The sequence below is a fragment of the Scyliorhinus canicula genome, chromosome 10, assembly GCF_902713615.1.
Source record: "Scyliorhinus canicula chromosome 10, sScyCan1.1, whole genome shotgun sequence".
Classification (NCBI taxonomy): domain Eukaryota; kingdom Metazoa; phylum Chordata; class Chondrichthyes; order Carcharhiniformes; family Scyliorhinidae; genus Scyliorhinus; species Scyliorhinus canicula.
The window spans coordinates 38437452-38457474 of NC_052155.1; positions in this window are offsets into that span (position 1 = coordinate 38437452).

A 20023-nucleotide genomic window follows, 5' to 3' on the forward strand; every position below is an offset into this window, starting at 1 on the left:
ACTCAGTGAGAGGCTGGAATTGTATGAAATTTTATAATAATAATAATCTTTCTAAATGTCACACACAGGCTTACATTTTCACTGCAATGAAGGAACTGTGAAAAGCCCCCAGTCACCACATTCCGGCACCTATCCAGGTACACTGAGGGAGAATTCAGAATGCCCAAATTACCTCAAAGCACATCTTTCGGGACTTGTGGGAGGAAACGGCAAATAAATCAGCCATGATCATATTGATGGTGGAGCAGGCTCAAAGGACCAAATGGCCTACCTCTGCTCCTATTTTCATTGTTTCTATGTTTCCTCATTAGCACTCAATGCAGACAGAGCGAAGGATATCAGTTGCCCTTGCAATAGGCCGCACTTAATCAACATCCCAGTACCTCAGTCCAACTGCTGTCTCTGATTGGACGGTGAACCTGGAGATGTGTTCCTAATCGTCTGCCTTCTGGAAGATTGAAGCAGCCAACCCATTGCTGCTGCTCTCACTCTGGAGCAAAATGATCCCAAAGGCTAAAATTATTTAATACTGGAATATTATTAGATTTGTATCCATTTTCCCAGCAGAGAAAAATTACAAAATAAATTTAGCAAAGGGGAAGCTAACACAAGGAGAAGCTAGCACAAAGGGCACCACTTATTGGATGCTATATAAGAAAATAAATGGTAATGTAGAAAATAGTGGGACTTAAGATAAACAAATTTTCAGGATCAGATTATTTCCACTCCAGGATATTAAAACAAACAGGTAGGTTAGCCACAAGTGTAAAAATCATAATGTTCGAAAGCTTTCTATATCAGATGGGATATATGAACTGAACAGTTGCAATTCTCATTTCCTTATTTAGGAAACCAATTTGAGAGAAGTCAAGCAACTTGTAAAATTAATCCCCGATGTGGGGAAAGGATTCAAACTATCATCATGGACAGTGATTGAGTATTTGAACAAATTTCTTTTCATGGGATTGGGGGCATCACTGCCTGGGCCAGCATTTAGTGCCCATCCCTGAGGAAATTTAAGAGTTAACCACATTGTTGTGGGTCTGGGTGGTAACTGATTGGTAGGTGGAAATTTGATGTGTGGGATGGTAAGAGTTTTGAGAGGCAGAAGACAGAAAGTAGGAGTAAAGGGAACTAGGGTGGGATTTTCCTCCCCCTCCGTGGCATGTTCTGCAGCGGTGAATGGTGGCGCACCAGCAGCTGGTGGCAGGCTCTTCTAGTCCTGTGTTGTCAACAGAGTTTCCCACTGAACTCACCCTTCGCCGCCACAAAGCCCACGGCAGGGTTGCGTCATTGGTCAGACCATAGGATCCCACAAGCATGAACGGCCAGAAAATCCCACCCACAGTCTATTTGGTGGGATGTGACACATGGTGGTTCCCCAGAGATCTGTACTGGAGCCTCAACTTTAACCATGCATACCAATTCTTTCAATAAAGTAATGGAATGTTTGGTATCCAGGGGCGGGATTCTCTGACCCCCCCCCCCCCGCCGGGTCGGAGAATCGCTGTGGGTGGCAGCGTGAATCCCGCCCCACCGCTCCGACATTAGCTGCCGAATTCTCCGGCCCCGGTTTTTGAGCGGGGGCAGGGATCGCACCACGCCGGTCAGGGGCTGTTGGCAGTGGCCTACCCGCCGATTCTTTGGGCCGCGATGGGCCGAGCCCGTTTTCGGCCAGTCCTTCCGGCGTGGATTAGACAAGGTCCATACCAGTGGGACCTAGCTTCGGAGGCGGTTTGCAGAGTCCTCAGGCGGGCGCGGGGGGATGCGGCCTCGGGGGGGGACCCCCATGGTGGCCTGGCCCGTGATCAGGGCCCACCGGTCTGCAGGCGGGCCTGTGCCGTAGGGGCACTCTTTCCCTCCGCGTCGCCTGTGTAAGGCTCCGTGATGGCCAGTGCGGAGAAGAAACCACCTCCACATTCGCAGGAAACACGGCAGCGGTTCTGCGCATGCGCCAGAACACGCTGGTGCTCCTGCACATGCGCCAACTTGCGCCGGCCAGCTGAGTCCCTTCGGCGCCAGTTGGCGCAGCGCCAACCACACCAGCGCCGGCACCATGACCTCAGAAGTGCAGGCGATTCCAGACCTTCCAGGCATCCCGATGCCAGAGTGGTTCACGCCAGAGTGGTTCACGCCAGAGTGGTTCATGCCAGAGTGGTTCATGCCAGAGTGGTTCATGCCAGAGTGGTTCACGCCAGAGTGGTTCACGCCAGAGTGGTTCATGCCAGAGTGGTTCATGCCAGAGTGGTTCACGCCAGAGTGGTTCATGCCAGAGTGGTTCATGCCATTCTGGTGCCGGTACGGCCCACCCCGTCGGTTGCGGGAGAATCCCGCCCCAGATTTGCAGCTAAATATACGTTCGGAGAAATTATAGATGAAGTTAGGGAGTACAGTACACCATGGCAATAGGAGACAAGGGAAAGGAACAGATTAATTGAGTTGAAAAATCTGTAGCAGACGGAGTTCAATGTGCAGAAATGCGGAGGCATACATTGTGGACCCAAGAAAGATAAACTCAAATATTTCCTACATGGTGAGAAACTAAAAACTGTGCAGAAGCAAAGAGATTTGGGAGTTTAAGGATATAAATCATTAAAAGCAATACAATTAAAATAGTATATTGGTCTTTATCACAAGGGTTGGAATACAAAGTGGAGGAAATAGTTCTGAGTTGTACAGAAACCTGGTCAGATTCCTTCTGGAGCACCGAGCCTCTTGTGAGCACTGCACCTCAGTAAAGGTATATTGATCTTGGAGGTGGATTTACCAGGCCGATACAGCTTGTTAATGGTTGGATTCAGTATTTTTGAATGTGTTGGGCACCTTGTTGGTATATTGCTGCAGTGCATCACAAAGGCAGTGCCCACTATGATCACAGTGCCACAATTCCATTCCAATTCTCTACCCACACCTAGTGGTGCACTAAGTTTACAGACTGTCATAATATCCACTCATGTACATTATGAGATGCAGACAGGCAGTGATTGATACACAGGATAACCAATGAACACAGACGACACAGAACAACCAATCACCAGACAGGGCGCCACCACTATAAAGCCCACAGGGTATTAAGGTTCTCTCTCTCTCACAGGACACGGCTAGGGAGATAGTCGCAGTGCACAGGCCAATGAACATCATCACCATGTGATAGAAAGCTAGTCTGGTCAAGCCAGTAGGAGGTTATCAGTTAGGTTAATAGAGTGTCAACCCACAGCAGATTATGTACAGCAATCAACAGGTTCAATAAAAGTGTTGGACCATCTCCTGTGTCGAAAGCCTGTTTCTCGTTTTACTGCATCCAGTTGCAGTCGATGTTAGACCAACACAGATAACACATCACAGACATCATCTGTTTACCATTTTGAATATTGTTGGGCCATGGCCTATCGGGGGAAAGCAGCCAAAACAGTGGCACCACGGCTGACTCTATCGTTGAGCAGGGAGGGACACAGCGCAGAAGAGCAATAGTTATAGGGGATTCTATAGTCAGAGGCACAGATAGGCACTTCCGTGGACATGAAAAAGAATCCAAGATGGTGCCAGGGTCCAGGATGTCTCTGAACGGGCAGGAGGCATTCTGAAGGGGGAGGGTAAACAGCCAGAGGCCATAGTTCAAATAGGTACTAAAGACATAGGCAGGAGGAGCGATGAGGTCCTGCAGCAGGAGTTCAGGGAGTTGGGTAGAAAGTTAAAAAGGCTCTCTAGGATAGTAATCTTGGGATTACTCCCTGTGCCATGTGTCACCGAGGCTAGAAATAGGAAGATAGTACAGCTAAACACATGGCTAAACAGCTGCTGTAGGAGGGAGGGTTTCATATTTCGGGACCATTGGGATCTCTTGCAAGACCTGTACAAGGTCTCACCTGCATCTAAATTGGAGAGGCATAAATATCCTGGCCACAGGTTTTGCTAGTGCCACACGGGAGGGTTTGAACGAGTGTGGCAGGGGGGTGGGAACCGGAGCAATAGGTCAGAAGGTGAAATAACTGAGGAGGAACCAGTAGGGCCAGTAAGACTCAGAGAAAGAGAAGGCAGGGAAATGTTTCTGAACACAGTGGGACTGGTGGTCTGAAGTGCATTTGTTTCAATGCGAGAAGTATAACACGTAAGGCAGATAAACTTAGAGTTTGGATTAGTACTTGGAACTGTGATGTTGTTGCCATTACAGAGACTTGGTTGAGGGAGGGACAGGATGGGCAGTGAAACGTTCCAGGGTTTAGATGGTTCAGGTGGGATAGAGGGGGGATGTAAAAGGGGTGGGGAGTTGCACTACAGGTTAAGGAGAATATCACAGCTGCACCGGGAGGATACTTCAGCGGACTCATGCAGCGAGGCAATATGGGTAGAGCTCAGAAATAGGAAGGGTGCAGTCACAATGTTGGGGATAACTACAGGCCTCCCATCAGCCAGCGGGAGATGGAGGAGCAGAATTGTAGGAAGGTTTTGGAAAGGTGTAAAAGCAACAGGATTGTGAAAATCAAGTGGGTCATTTTAACCTTGCATCAGTACTCACCGAAGTGAAGGACTTGGCGGATAATGAGTCTGGGCAAGAGTGATGGGTCTGAGTTACATTGAGATCAAAAAGGAGGATGTGTTGGGCACCTTGAAAAACATTAAGGTAGATAAGAACCCAGGTTCTGATGGGATCTACAACAGAATACGGAGGGAGGCAAGGGAGGAAATTGCTGGTGCCTTGGCAGGAATCTTTGTATTCTCATTGGCTATAGGTGAGGACCCAGAGACTGGAGAATAACTAATGTTCTTCGTTTTGTTTAAGAAGGCTAGCAAGGATAATCCAGGAAATTACAGACCGGTGAGCCTTACGTCAGTGGTCGGCAAATTAATGGAAAGGATTCTTCGAGACAGGATTTACTCCCATTTGGAAGCAAGTGGACGTATTAGAGCGAACCAACATGGTTTTGTGAAGGGGAGGTCGTGTCTCACTAACTTGATCAAGTGACGAAGATGATTGATGAGGATAGGGCAGTGAATGTTAAGACCATAAGACCATAAGGCATAGGAGCAGAATTATGCCACTCGGCCCATTGTGTCTGCTCCACCATTCAATCATGGCTGATAGTTTTCTCATCCCCATTCTCCTGCCTTCTCCCCACAACTCCTGATCCCCTTATTGATCAAAAACTTATCCATGTCTGTTTTACAGGCGCTCAGTGATTTGACCTCCACAGCCTTCTGCGGCAAAGAGTTCCACAGATTCAACACCCTCTGGCTGAAGAAATTAACCTCCTCTGGACCCTTTCCAAGGCCAGCACATCCTTCCTAGATACAGGGCCCAAAACTGCTCACAAAACTCCAAATGGGGTCTGACCACAGCCTTATATAGCAACAGAAGTACATCCATGGTCTTGTATTCTAGCCCTCTCGACATGAATGCGAACAATGAGTTTGCCTTCCTAACTGCCAACTGAACCTGCACGTTAACCTTCAGATAATCATGAAGGCATAATCATTTAGGGCAGCACGGTAGCATTGTAGGGCAGCATGGTAGCATTGTGGATAGCACAATTGCTTCACAGCTGCAGGGTCCCAGGTTTGATTCTGGCTTGAGTCACTGTCTGTGCGGAGTCTGCACATCCTCCCCGTGTGTGCGTGCGTTTCCTCCGGGTGCTCCGGTTTCCTCCCACAGTCCAAAGATGTGCAGGTTAGGTGGATTGGCCATGCTAAATTGCCCTTTGTGTCCAAAATTGCCCTTAGTGTTGGGTGGGGTTACTGGGTGATGGGGATAGGGTGAGGTGTGGACCTTGGGCAGGGTGCTCTTTCCAAGAGCCGGTGCAGACACGCTGGGTCGAATGGCCTCCTTCTGCACTGTAAATTCTATGATCTATCTATGAACAAGGACTCCCAAGTCCATTTGTGCTTCTGATTTCCGAAGCATCTTCCCATTTAGAAAATAGTCTATGCCTCCATTTCTCCTTCCAAAGTGCATAACCTCACACTTTTCCACATTATATTCCATCTGCCACTTCTTTGCCCACTCTTCTCTCCTGTCCAAGTCCTTCTGAAGCCGCCTGCTTCCTCAATACTACTGTCTCTCCACAGATCTTTGTATCGTCTGCAGCTTAGCAACAGTGCCTTCAGTCACTTCCTCCAGATCATGAATGTATATTGTGAAAAGTTGCGGTCCCAGCACCAACCTCTGAGGTACACCACTAGTCACTGGCTGCCATCCTGAAAAAGACTCCTTTATCCCCACTTTCTGCCTTCTGCCAGTCAGCCAATTCTCTATCCATACAAGGATCTTTCCCTGAACACCATGGGCTCTTAACTGATGCGGTGCCGCTCTCTCCGATGCGGCACCTTGTCAAAGGCTTTCTGGAAATCTAAATAAATCACGTCCACTGGTTCTCCTTTGTCTAACGTCCTTGTTATTTCCACAAAGAACTTTAACAGATTTGTCAGACTTGACCCCCCCATGACAAAGCCGTGCTGACTCAGTCCTATTTTACCATGCACTTCCAAGTATTCTGCGATCTCATCTTTAATAATGGACTCTAAAATGACCAAAGTCAGGCTAATCGGCCTATAATTTCCCATCTTCTGCCTCCTACCCTTCTTAAACAGAAGTGTTACATTAGCCACTTTCCAGTCCTCTGGGACCCTTCCTGGCTCCAGTGATTCCTGAAAGATCATCACCCTCTGGGACCCTTCCTGCCTCCAGTGATTCCTGAAAGATCATCACCAATACCTCCAAAATCTCCTCAGCTGTCTCTTTTAGAACCCTGAGGTGAAGTCCACCCAGGCCAGGTGATTTATCCACCGTCAGATCTTTCAGTTTCCCCAAATCTTCTCCTTAGTAATGGTCACTGCACTGACCTCTGCCACCTGGTCCTCCTTGAGCTCAAATATCCCACTGGTGTCTTCCACTGTGAAGACCGATGCAAAGTAATTCAGTTCATCTGCCATTTCTTGGTTTCCTATTACCTCTCCAGCCACATTTTCCAGTGGTCCAATATCTATTTTTGCCTCTCTCTTACCTGTCATACATTGAAAAAAACTCTTCCTATCTTCCTTTATATTACTAGCTAGCTTGCACCTTATACTTCATCTTCTCCCCTCTTATTGCTATTTTGGTTTTCCTCTGCTCGCTTTTAACGGCTTCCCACTAATCCTCGCCACTTTGTATGCTTATTCTTTAGCTTTTCTGCTGTTCTTGACTTCCCTCATCAGCCATGGATGCCTTGTCCTTCCCTTAGCATGTTTCTTTCTCCTTGGGATGGATTTCTGTTGTGCCTCCCAAATAACCCCCAAAAACTCCTGCCAATGCTGTTTCACTGTCTTCCCTGCTCAGCTCCCTTTCCAATCAACTCTGGCCAGCTGCTCCCTCATGTCTTTGTAGTTAACCTTAATTAATTGTAATAGCGTTACATTTGATGTAACGGTATTGTAATTTGTTGTCTACATGGACTTTAGTAAGGCCTTTGACAAGGTCAAGGTCCCTCATGGCAGTCTGGAACAGAAGGTGAAGTCACATGAGAACAGAGGTGAGCTGGCAAGATGGACCATGAACTGGTTTGGTCATAGAAGACAGAAGGTAGCAGTGGAGGGGTAATTCTCTGAATGGAGGACTGTGACTAGTGATGTTCCATAGGGATCAGTGCTGGAACATTGGCTGTTTGTAGTATTTATTAATGATTTGGAGGAAAATGTAACTGGTCTGATTAGTACGTTTGAGGACGACACAAAGATTGGTGGAATTGTGGATAGCAATGAGGACTGTCAGAGAATACAGCAGCATATAGATCAGTTAGAGACTTGGACAAAAAGATAGCAGATGAGTTCAATCCGAAAAAAGGTGAGGTATGCATTTAGGAAGGTCTAATATAGGTGGAAATATACAGTAAATGGCAGAACCCTTGAGAGAATTGACAGGCAGAGGGATCTGGGTGTACAGGTCCACAGGTCACTGAAAATGGCAATGCAGGTAACAAAGGTAGTCAAAAAGGCATACAGTATGCTTGCCTTCATCGAATGAGGCATTGAGTATAAAAATTGGCAAGTTATGCTGCAGCTGTATAGAACCCTAATTAGGCCACACTTGGAATATGGTGTTCAATTCTGGTCATCACACTACCAGAAGAATGTGGAGGCTTTGGGGAAGGTACAGAAGAGGTTTATCAGGATGTTGTCTGGTATGGAGGGTATTAGCTATGAGGAGAGGTTGGATGAACTCGGTTTGTTCTCATTGGAATGACGAAGGTTGAGGGGCGACCTGATAGAGTTCTACAAAATGATGAGTGGCATAGACAGAGTGGATCGTCAGAGGCTTTTTCTCAGTGTGGAAAAGTAAATTACCAGGGGACATCAGTTTAAGGTGTGAAGGGCGAAGTTTAAAGGAGATGTGTGACGGTAGTGTGTTCCTGGAACCCGCTGCCGGGGGAGGTGGTGGAATCAGGTCCGATAGTGACGTTTAAGGGGCATCTTGACAAATACATGAATAGGATGGGAATAGAGAGGTACGGACGCCTCAGAAGTGTAAAAGATTTTAGGTTCGACGGGAAGCATGGTCGCTGCAGGATTGGGGGGCTGAAGGGCCTGTTCCTGTGCTGTACCCTTCTTTGTTTGTTCTTTGTTACCAGAGCTAGTTATTCCTGGAACACGTAACAAGTCTGTCATCAAAGGCTTGTAGCATGACGGATTCCTCTCTGCATCAAGTATGGTTGACCAGGCGTCTCTCCAGCTCTAACTTCCAACCATTGACGTCTTGGAAGAATTTTGCAGGTTGTCGCTCATGTGTTTGGCCGCGTTATGAACGCATCGCCCATGGCCATCAAATCCCAGGAGTGGGAATTGAACTCAGAGTTCCAGACTCAGAGGGAGGGACATTACCTACTGCCACAAGACCTCCTCAGAGTGTTATAGTGGTTATTAAATCCAGTAGCAGAAAGGTGAACGGTTCTAACTTGGATGGTGTGAACCTTTGTGAGTGTCGTTGCAGCAGCCTTTATCCAAATGAGTGATGAATGTTTCATTTTATTTTTCAAGTGAGCTTTGGGCATAGAGGAAAGGTTTTGTGGAGGTAGGAAGTGAGCCTCTCATCATGCCGCATCCAGTCGCCACCTCAACACATGTTGGTCGAACAGCACCACCTGCAGTTCCCCTCCAAGCCACACACCATCCTGACAAACAACTATATCACCGTTCCTTCAATGTCGCTGGGTCAAAATCCTGGAACTTCATCCCTAACAGCACTCTGGCTGTAACTACATCAATGGACTGTAGCGGTTCAAGAAAGTAGCTCATCACCACCTTCTCAAGGGCAATTAGGGATGGGCAATAAATGCTGGTCTAGCCAGCGACGCCCACATCTTTGTGAAATAATTTTTTTAAATGTTGTTGGTACGGCTGGTCCAGTCAAGTTTCTGACTTTCAGCATGTTGACCGTGAGGAAACTGCAATTGTGCTGACATAGATGTTCAGGAGAGATGCCTGGGCCTTTCCTTGCAGGAGATGATCATTACCTGGAACTCATATGGTGCCTCTTGTCAACCCGCACTGGATGTGGTCCAATTCCTGCTTTTGGCCATTGCGGACTAATTCATTAGTGGGGTAATTTTGAATAGAGCTAAATACAATTATGACTGAACAACCTACTCTCAATGTGGAGAGAAAGTCGTCAATGAAAGCATTACAGTTGGCTCGAGAACAATTGTTTGAGCAACTGCCCCAGCAAAGCCTGAGGTTTTGATAATCAGCATCTAACAATTCTGACCACTTTCCTTTGTATCAAGTATAACAGGTTGGAGGGTTTTATTCTTCCTCTGGGAAAAGACAGTCTGCCTGTGTATCACAAACTCAAACCGTCACAAGACCCACTGCAGGTCCAAGCACTTTATAGAATTTAATCAGTTGTTGCTCTTTTATCTGAACCACAAGAAGCGAGTACGTTCCTTGTATTGAACAAATGACCATAACCAGCATATTAGTTCAATTACAGTTTATTATTAAACACAGGTTTGGTTCTATGCGCAATGATCTACACACGGCTACACCGAACAACTGAAATTACCTTTACTTAACTTCCAAGTGACCGGCTCTGTGCAGGTTAGACAAGGTCTTTATCTGGATCCTCACTTGAGGCGGCTAGAGATCGTCAGGCTTGTCTCGTCTGTGGCTTGTCCTTCAGCTAGCGATCGCGGGTCCTTAAACTTGGCTGGTCGATATGCTGTAGTTGGTTGGGGCAGAGGCCAGTCCCAAAAGAGACCGAATATTGGTGACGCAGTTCTTCTTATCCCCCGATCTTTCCCGCTTTTTTGGGCGGTCCCAACTCAGGATCCAATGGATCAATAGGGTTTCAATCACCCTCATCGATTCTGGCCAATTAGGAGCGGGTATCTCGATGGCTGGGCAGGTCCTAGCTGCTATTGTCCAAGGCACGTATGCATTCCCAAATAAGGCAAATAGGCCCCCACGAGCCTGCTACTGTTGCTATGTTTCAATTGGTGTCCCATTGTCCTGGGGAAATCGGTGATTGATCTTTAGCAGGTGTGAGTTTCAGTTAGGTCTGGTTTCCCTCTGCACAATACACAGGAGCTGTGTAGCGTCTGTGTCCCAACCTGACCATAATTCCCATTATCCTCTGCGGGCGGCCATTTTAGATGGCCACACAGTGCACTTGAGGAGCAAGTGCTCAGTGAAGCAGAGTTCACAAGTGAGAAGAATCAGGTGGAAGTAATTTTATTGGAAATGCAAGCAGTTTCTCAAATTTCCAGCGTGAATGTATGATACACCTGTAACTTTTCTGCATCAATGCGTGAATGATATTCATAGCAAAGGAGTGAGTGGCTACTTCATGAGCATCTACAGGAAAGCTCCCAGGGACAGAAGAACCAGATGCTGATACAAATTCTGTTGCAAATACTGTGACTTATGTAATTGAGATGTTGGATGTCAACTTGCAAAAACCTGTTTCAGCCACAATTGCCAGTCTCAGAGATGGGCTCAAGACATATGTAATGGCAGGATTCATACAAGTCAGTAATGCGCTACACTCATGCAGATTGCAAGGTATCCCATAGGGCTGCACAACACCTGTTTGAGGGTAAGGGAGAGATGAAACTGATTCCTTCAATGGAACAGCTTTTCTTTTATTTATTCACAGAATGTGACATTGCTGGCAAGGCCAACATTTATTGCCTGTCTCAAATTGCCCTTGAGACAGTGGTGAGGAACATCTTTCCTGAACCTCGCATTACCGTCACATGCACAGTGCACCTACTGTAGCACCCTTCCCAGCATGGAACATTGTGTGGGAAGCACTGGAGGTGGCCTGCAGTTGAACCCACACCATTTTATGGCTCTGCGGTTTCCATAGCGTCAACACCAGTAGTATTATAGAGCTGTAAATCACAGCCCTGGCTCCTGATACATCAGGACCATTTTGTGATACTGCACCCAAGCTTCATACATTAAGACCTTCATGAAACAACCAGAATTAGCTCTTTGCATTCTGGGGCTACAACAAAAAATAACTGTGTTGACATTTCTCTCTCTTGTCTCTCAGGCAATCTCTTGGGACGACTTGTTTCCACTCTGGTTTGATGGGTTTTGAGATGGCTGACGAATCCAATGCGTGGCCTGCTGTCTTTGCAACATGTGGGGCAGGTAATGCTTGAAGAGTTGGGTAGATGATGGTTTGGAGGTTTGTGCACTCCCTCACATACCCAGGCTTTGTGTCTGCATGTTCCCAACTACCCCCAACCACCCACCTCACCCTCTACCCCGACTGCCCGTCCCTCCCTCCCACCCACCAACCAGCCAACTATCTCCCAACCCTGATGCTTCCATTCATCCCTCCTGCTTCCCTGCCTTTTATTACTGATTGGGCATCAATATTTGCAGACAATGGTTTCCCACTATGCAACTGCCCCAGCTGAATTGTAAGATGCTGACACGTATGGAGCTTGTGTGCCATTTGCAAGATGATATTGCAATGGAAAAACACTGGCTATTTCGCCACATAGTGACCCTCAGTAGTTACTGCTGCAGAACGGGTTGCCCCTGGCGCTGTGAGCCCTCCTGTGACAAAAGCACACAAGTGCTGGGACACTGGCTTACTCAAGAGAAACTATCTAAATTACCCCCGCCCCACAATGTCAAAACTATCCCTTGAAGCCAGGAAGATTTTGGCCACTGAGTGTAATTCCATGACTGCTTAGAAATAAATAATGCCTGTTGTAGGATGGGGAAACCCATTTGCGCTAAGCATTCAGCTGCTAATGTCGAAAACAGCAGCGTTTATGCCTTTGTCTTTGTGTATGATTCAGATGAACTAGAAAGCTTTACCAATTCTCATATGTTGACTTGTTTCTTTTTGTTCTTGACATTACATTCTCTTCAGTTGAGGACAGCACAAAGGCAATGTGCAAACAGGCACCAGTGAAGTTTGGCAGCTGTATAAATAAAGGTAAACCTGGATGGCTTTGAGGTCATAATGATTATGGAGCTTGAATGATTTCTACCTCTTTTATCATCCAGTTCAGCATTTCCCTTTTTCTTGAGGTTAAATTGTAATGCGGGTAGGACTGTAACAGATGTATCGTCGCCATCAGAGATAAAGAACAAATTGAATTGTGCTGTTGATTGACAACTTGCAGTCAAACTCAATATTGGTTTTTTGATGCTTAGTGCCAGAACAACAGAAGGACTGAAACATCCATTCACATCGGGAGAGTTGGTAGTGGCACCGTTCGAGGTAACAGCAGGAACAGACTCTATGGGATTAAAAGCACAAATCTGCCTTTGATAAGCAATTCTGTTCAATTGACTTTTGAATCCTTCGGCATCCTGGTTCATACTTTTTTTAAAGCACTTATAGATTCTGTTCAATACATCTTTAACATCTAGTTCAATGGACATTTGGTGTATTTATATATCCTGCTCAGAAAACGTATAAAATGATGTATCCTTTTCAATAAATTTTGGACTATCTATCAGCTATTGTCCCACTCCCCCCATCAACATCTTCAGGTATACCTTGTCCTGCTGGCAAGGCCAAATAGGATAGGGTGATATAGTCATGTGGAGTGGCCTCGGAATCTTTAACATAATAATAATCTTTATTGTCACAAGTAGTGACACTGTGAAAAGCCCCTAGTCGCCACATTCCGGTGCCTGTTCGGGTACACTGAGCGAGAATTCAGAATATTCAAATGACCTAAAAACACGTCTTTCGGGCCTCGTGGGAGGAAACTGGAGCACCCGGAGGAAACCCACGCAGACATAGGGAGAATGTGCAGACTCCGCACAGACAGTGACCTAAGCCAGGAATCGAACCTGGGACCCTGACGGTTTGAAGCCAAAGTGCTAACCACTATGCTACCTTGCTGCCCTTACATTGGCTCTGGACTGTATGAAGTTCATGGCTTCTGGTCAAACGTGGTCAACTAAACTTTATGCAGGTGGACCACTTACACTTCAGGTCAATAGTAACCCCACAGGGTGCTGATGCAAACTCAGTGAATGTCACAAGGCTGAGATGAGACTCTCTTTTATTGGAGATGGTTTTTGCCCAACACCAAGATGTGAACTTATCAGCCCAAGTCTGGATGTTTTCCAAGTTTGCTGAATAAGGGCATAAATTGCTTCCTTTTCCAAAAAAATGAGAATGTATATAAACACTGTTCAATCATTAGAAAACTTGATAAAGCTGGACTTAGGATACCGTTCCAATACTATTCTAAGAGTGAAATAATTAGCCTCTAACAACCACCTTCCTTTTTTCTGGTTATGACAATAGGCTTTAGAGAATGTTCCCGTGGTGGATATAGACTTCGATTTTATTAGGACTCCTGGTACACTTGGTAAAACACTGGGCGGAATTCTCCGCAATGCCCGACGCCACTCCTCCCCCCCCCCCCCCGGGTGGCTAGGAGCGGCGTTCCGTAAATCTCGGCCGCCGGGAATGACGCGGCCGGCGGCGCCTAATGATGTCAGCCGCGCATGCGCAGATTGGCCAGCACCAACCCACGCAAGCGCGGTTGCCATCTTCCCCTCTGCTGTCCCGCAAGACGTGGCGGCTTGATCTTGTGGGGCGACGGAGGGGAAAGAGTGCGTCCCTTGGAGACGCCAGCCCGACGATCAGTGGGCACCGATCGCGGAGGGGTTGGATTGGCAGCTTAACAGAATTTTCAAGAGGGACAGAAGAGGGGGGGCGAAAGAGGGAGAGGCATTGGACTATTAGTTCAGGAGTCAATTACTGCAGTAAGGAGAGATGGTATCTTGGGGGTGGTGTTAAATGAAGCTTTGTGGGTAGAGCTTCGGAATGAAAAAGGGACAGCCACATTGCTAGGTGTTTATTATAGACCCCCAGGTGGTCAGCGGGAAACTGAGGAGAAAATATGTGCGCAAATTGCAGAAGCGTGTAAAAATAATAATAGGATAGCTATAGTGGATGATTTCAACTTTCCCAACATTAACTGGGACAGTCATTGTGTTAAGGACTTAGATGGGGCAGAGTTCGTAAAATGTATACAAGAGAACTTTTTAGCTCAACATGTGGAGGGTCCAACAAGGGAATTTTTTTATATGTTTCTATAAGATCCCCCGATGGTGCAGTGCTGGACCAAATGCGCCCTATGCGCCCGATACCGGACTTCAACAATTTTCTGGTGAATCGCGCCCACAGCTTGTGTACCAAGTAAGTGAGAATGAGCTCAGGTAGCAGTTGCTAATGATCTGGGGGTGTGGGTGGACTGGGGGAGTGGGGGAAGGGAATGAGGAAACGGAAGGCTGCCAGTCTCAGAGACTGGCTGCTTAAGGTTCAAGTGGGGGGGGGGGAGTAGTTTGGGTGTGGCGCGGAGTGGTAGCGCCTTTGTGCATCTATTCAAAGATAATGGACTTGCTGTCCAGGGGTTTTAAGTGTTAAGGCTTGACAGCAATTCGATTGGGGGATGACGAAGCCTGAGTATTAATGGTGCCTATTAGTGTTACCTTTCTCTGCCTCAGCCAGTAATTGTGCTCTCTAACATTGTTGAGAGTCTTGCTCGTCCAACTAATTGGCCATCACCAATTTCAGCTTCCCACAGTCTCAAAGTTCAGGGGAGGGGTTGTGATAAGGGATGAAGGTTGGGCGTAGGGCATCGGGAGGTAATGTTTTAAGCTTTGCAGCTGCGACCACCTGAAAATCCTGGGGACTGAAAGCCCTCAAGGATCAAAAGGGCATTCAGTTGACCCTGAACATGATGAAAGGATGGCCATTAAACTCACATGTTGGTGAGCCTGGAGCTGTGATGTAAAGGGAGGGAATAATTACACATTGTTTAGATCCTAACTAACGGTGCCTAACTTCACCTGTGCTCACTCTGCCCCATAGAGCTTCTTAATGGTAGCAAGTTATTTTAGATTTAGTATGATGTAATGAAGAATGGTTGATAAACAGTCATGACATTAAGAATCCTCTTGGAAGGAGTGATCTCAGCATGCTATTATTTCAAATTCGAGGGAAGATAGAGAGCCATACGAGAGTTTGAGCATTGGGCAGAGGTAATTATACAGGAAAGAGTTGCCCTGAGTAGACTAGGCACAAACAATTGAGGTTAGGACAATTGAGGAACAATGGTGGATGTTCGTGAAGATATTAAATAAGTTTCAATTAAAATATGTTCCTGAGAGGAAGAGGAATTGTAAAAGGGAAAAAAACATTAAATGGCGAAACAAGGAAGTCAAGGAAGACATAAAGGCAAAAACTAGATCATACCATTTTGCAAAAGCTGGTAGTAAGCTTGGAGAACTTTAAGGTTCAGCTAAAGACGACTGAAAATAAAATCAAATGAGCTAAGATGAACTACAAAAGGAAACTAGCAGAAAACACAAACACTAATAACAAAAGCTTCTATAAGTATATAAGGAGGAAGAAAATAGCAAAAGTAAATGTTGACCCTTTAGAGAACAATACCGGTGAGGTAATAATAGGGAACACAGAGATGGCGCAGGCACTGAACCAATATTTTGCCTCTGTCTTCATCGTAGAAGATAATAACATTTTTCCAAAAACTACAGTTAATGCAGGGGAACTTGATGCAATAACCATCACTAGGGAGATGCATTAGATAAACTAATGGGATTAAAGGCAGATACGTCTCCTGGGCCTGATGGCGTGCGCCCTACGGTATTAAGGGAGGTAGCAGCAGAGATAGTGGATGCATTGGTTATGATATTTCAGAATTCCCTGGATTTTGGAAGGGTCCTTTTGGATTGGAAACACACTAATGTGATGCCCCTATTCAAAAAGAGAGGCAAAATTTAGGAAACTATGGGTGGGATTCTGTGATCCTGTGACGAAGTGTTGACACCGTCGGAAACAGCGTTGCATTTCTCGACGGTGTCAACACTGCCTCAGGATCAGTAATTCTGGCCCCTACAGGGGGCCAGCACGGCACTGGAGCGGCTGCTGATCATGGTGTCAACTGGGAGCCGCGGGGTCCCCACATGCGCAGTGGCACCGGCACCAACGCGTGCATGCGCAGTGGCTTCCTTCAGTGCGCCGGCCACAACGCAACATGGCACAAGACTACAGGGGCCGGCGTGGAAGAAAGGATCGGTGGGCCCCGATTGCGGGCCAGGCCACATTGGAGGTCCCCCGGGGTCGGACCCCTGTTCCCCACAGCCGCCCCCCCCCCCGACCCTTCCACGTTGAGTTCCCACCGGCTGAGAGCAAGTGTGGACGACGCCGGCGGGGCTCGCCGTTTTTAAGACGGCCACTCGGCCCATCTCGGGCCGAGAATTGGAGGGCCAGCCGCGTAGAGCAGCCCCCGATCGGTGGCGTGCTAACCACGCCGCTGCCAATGGCGCCAATTCTCAGCTCTGCGGAGAATCGTGTGTCAGCGTCAGAGCAGCGAGGCGCGATTCGCGCCGGTCACGGGGATTCTCCGGCCCGGGCTGAGAGAATCCCGCCCAATAGGTCAGTTTTCTTGACCTCTGTGCTGGGTAAGTTGCTGGAATCAATCATTAAGGAAGAGATGACTGAACACTTGGAAAGACAAAGCACAATTCACCACTGTCAGTATGGTTTTATGGAGGGTAAGTCATGCTTGAGTTCTTGAGGACGTAACCAGCAAGGTGGATAAGGGGGACCTGTGGATGTGGTATATCTAGACTTCCAGACATTGTCTGACAAGATGCCACTTAAAACACTGGTCCAGAAGGTGACATAGCAAAGGATTGGGGGCAGAGTACTAGATTGGATCGAGGATCGGCTGACTGACAGAAAGCAGACGGTCGGGATAAATGGGTCTTTCTCTGGTTGGTGAACAATAACTAGTGGGTGCCGCAGGGGTCAGTCCTCAGACCGCAGCTGTTTACAATCTGTATAAATGATCTACAAGCAGGGACAGAATGTAATATTGCAAAATTTGAGGATGATACTAAAATAGGTGGGAAAGCAGGTAGTGAAGGGGAGATTAAGATTTTACAACGGATGGAGATAGGCTAAGAGATTAGGCCACAATTTGGCAGATGGAGTGGATGGAGATAGGCTAAGAGATTAGGCCAAAATTTGGCAGATGGAGTTTAAAGTAGATATGTAGATAACCCCTGGGGCGGGCGAATCAGACACCTAGAGACTCAGGCGCAGCGTGTTTCACGTGGGGAAAAAAATTTAACTTAGCGGCTGAAGATGGTGATCCAGATTGTGCCACCGTTGACCCAAATCACATCGATTTTCTCGCCAGAAACTACACTTAGTAATTTTTCGTGAAAACTCCACCCGACATTCCTACAAATCACGTTTAACAGTGTTTTGGAGTGATTTTTTCACCTATTCAATTGGCTTTTGGAATGCTTGTGCAGTTGGCCTTAGGTAAATAATGGAATAGTTTTGGAAGTTTATTTAATTCATTTCTGATTGACTAACAAATTCACAAATAACTTTCACATTGGGGTTCTGAATCAGGCATGAGCTGTGCAGTAAAAATGTACTGTATTGATGCCCCTTCCTGACTTCACCCTGGCCCCCTGACCCCATGTGGTATCAATATCAATATAACCTGGTTTCTCACTTTATCCTCAGGCATAGTGTGTTACATGTCCTGACAGGAAGCCAAATGTCTGCAACAGGAAATGGAACAAGAAAGAATTAGGAGGGGCGGGGAATATTCAGTTTAGAAGCTTTAGAATCATTGCTGCACTTGGATGTGGATGCTTGAGGCCGGTCAGGTGTGCACTACTCATAGCTTCACAGTTGGAAAATGCTAACGGTTTGTGCAAGGCTCATCAAAACATCTAGATCTTATTCATTCAGCCTCATAATATGCTGGGGCACATGTAAATGCTCCAGATGTTCGCCACCTGTTTCAAATGCGATGGGGTGCCCATCATTAAAAAGCGCCTGGTTTCCATGAAAGTGGGCACCCTTTGGTTCCTACAATTACGCACTGCTTATTTTGCCTTGTAAAGCTGCACAGAGGCTTTTCTGTATTCCTGATTAGGCACAAAGGGATTTGAATCTGGATAATAACTTGCAGCTGTACCGCAGTCACTTGCTCGAGACTCTTTCAACCAGGACAGTTCACAGTGTGCAAGTTACGTTGTTTGGACTGTTCCTCAATTTGCAACAGGAGGATTGTAGAAGCCATACTAGCTTAACAGACTGACATTGACCCACACGCATCCCCCCCCCCCCCCCCCCCCCCCCCCACCGTCCCCGTCCCCCACTCCTTCTTTAACAACCTTCCTCACCCCGTGAACCACCTTATGCAATCATAGAAAAAGGAAGAAGCTGCAAATTTTCCATCTGAACACCACTGGGGCCAGAAAAGATGAATCGAGCAGTCACAGTTTAAGCCAGTGAATGGAGGTGTGGGTGGAGGCTCAAGTGGAATAAATAATTATTCTGAAACAAACAAGAGGAATGAGAGCAGAGAAGTGATTAGAAATTGTATGTTTCAGGCATGACAGATAGAGAGCAAACTAAAAGATGTAAGTGATTCTCAACAGTATCTCAAGAGAGAGAAATAAGAAATGAGTGAGCAAATGTGAGAGCAGAAGAACACGTGATAATTTGTAATACAAACGCATGGAATGGTGCAGTGAACTAAATGAATTTCAGGCACAAGGTGTGAAGTGTTGGCTAGCGTAGACTTGAGAGATGAACAGGCACTTCCAACACTGATGCAGGTTCAACTCAATTTTATTAACTACTTCTAACTAACTAACACACGATGACTGTGGGTCTAAATTATGCTAACTTAAACTAGAGACCTAAGCCTTGTCTGAACCAGTTGATTCTCTCAGCACATGTTGTGAGTCTGTGCTGGGCTGGCTGAGTTCTTGTTACACTCAGAGGCAGCACCCAGAATGAACGGGAACCGTGGTGCCCTCTGCCTTTATAGTGTGTGTATTCTAACTAGTGATTAGCTGCGGTGTTTGTACATGTTGATTGGTCCCTGTGTGTGTCCATCAGTATGTGTCTGCACCATGATACACTGGTGTATATTATGAGATCCACCCTTTTATAAAAAAATATTGATATAGGCATGTGATAATAAATAGTGTGGGTGTGTGGAGAATGTACCTAGCTACATGTGAGGTGCGAATACATGTGTACAAAGCTATATACAGGGAACAAGACTATTTACAGAGGAAGGTGCCTGGTGCAGATGACTACCATGAACAGGAACAACCAACAAATCTATTTACAAATCACTGGATAACGAATGCAACAATGAAGGATATAGAGAAAAAGAAAACATTTCAGAAAGTCCATATGTGTACAGAGTTATAAGTTCAGTCTCTGAGGTGGGCGACGAACTCTGGTTGACCGTAAGGGTGGCACACCACTCATCATCCTGGCCGACGCTGTGGACGTGGACGGGTTCAGTGCCACGCTTGGGGGGGGACATCCTGTTCGTGGTAATGACGCCGATTTGGAACGGGACGTGTGGGTCATTGCAGGCACAGTCGGAAGCAAGGTCTGGAGTAGGTTCATTGGTGGCAGGCTAGATAGCCCTGACATCTCTGTGGGGCTGGGTGGACCTCCTAAAAACAGCAGACAGGGAAGATCTGC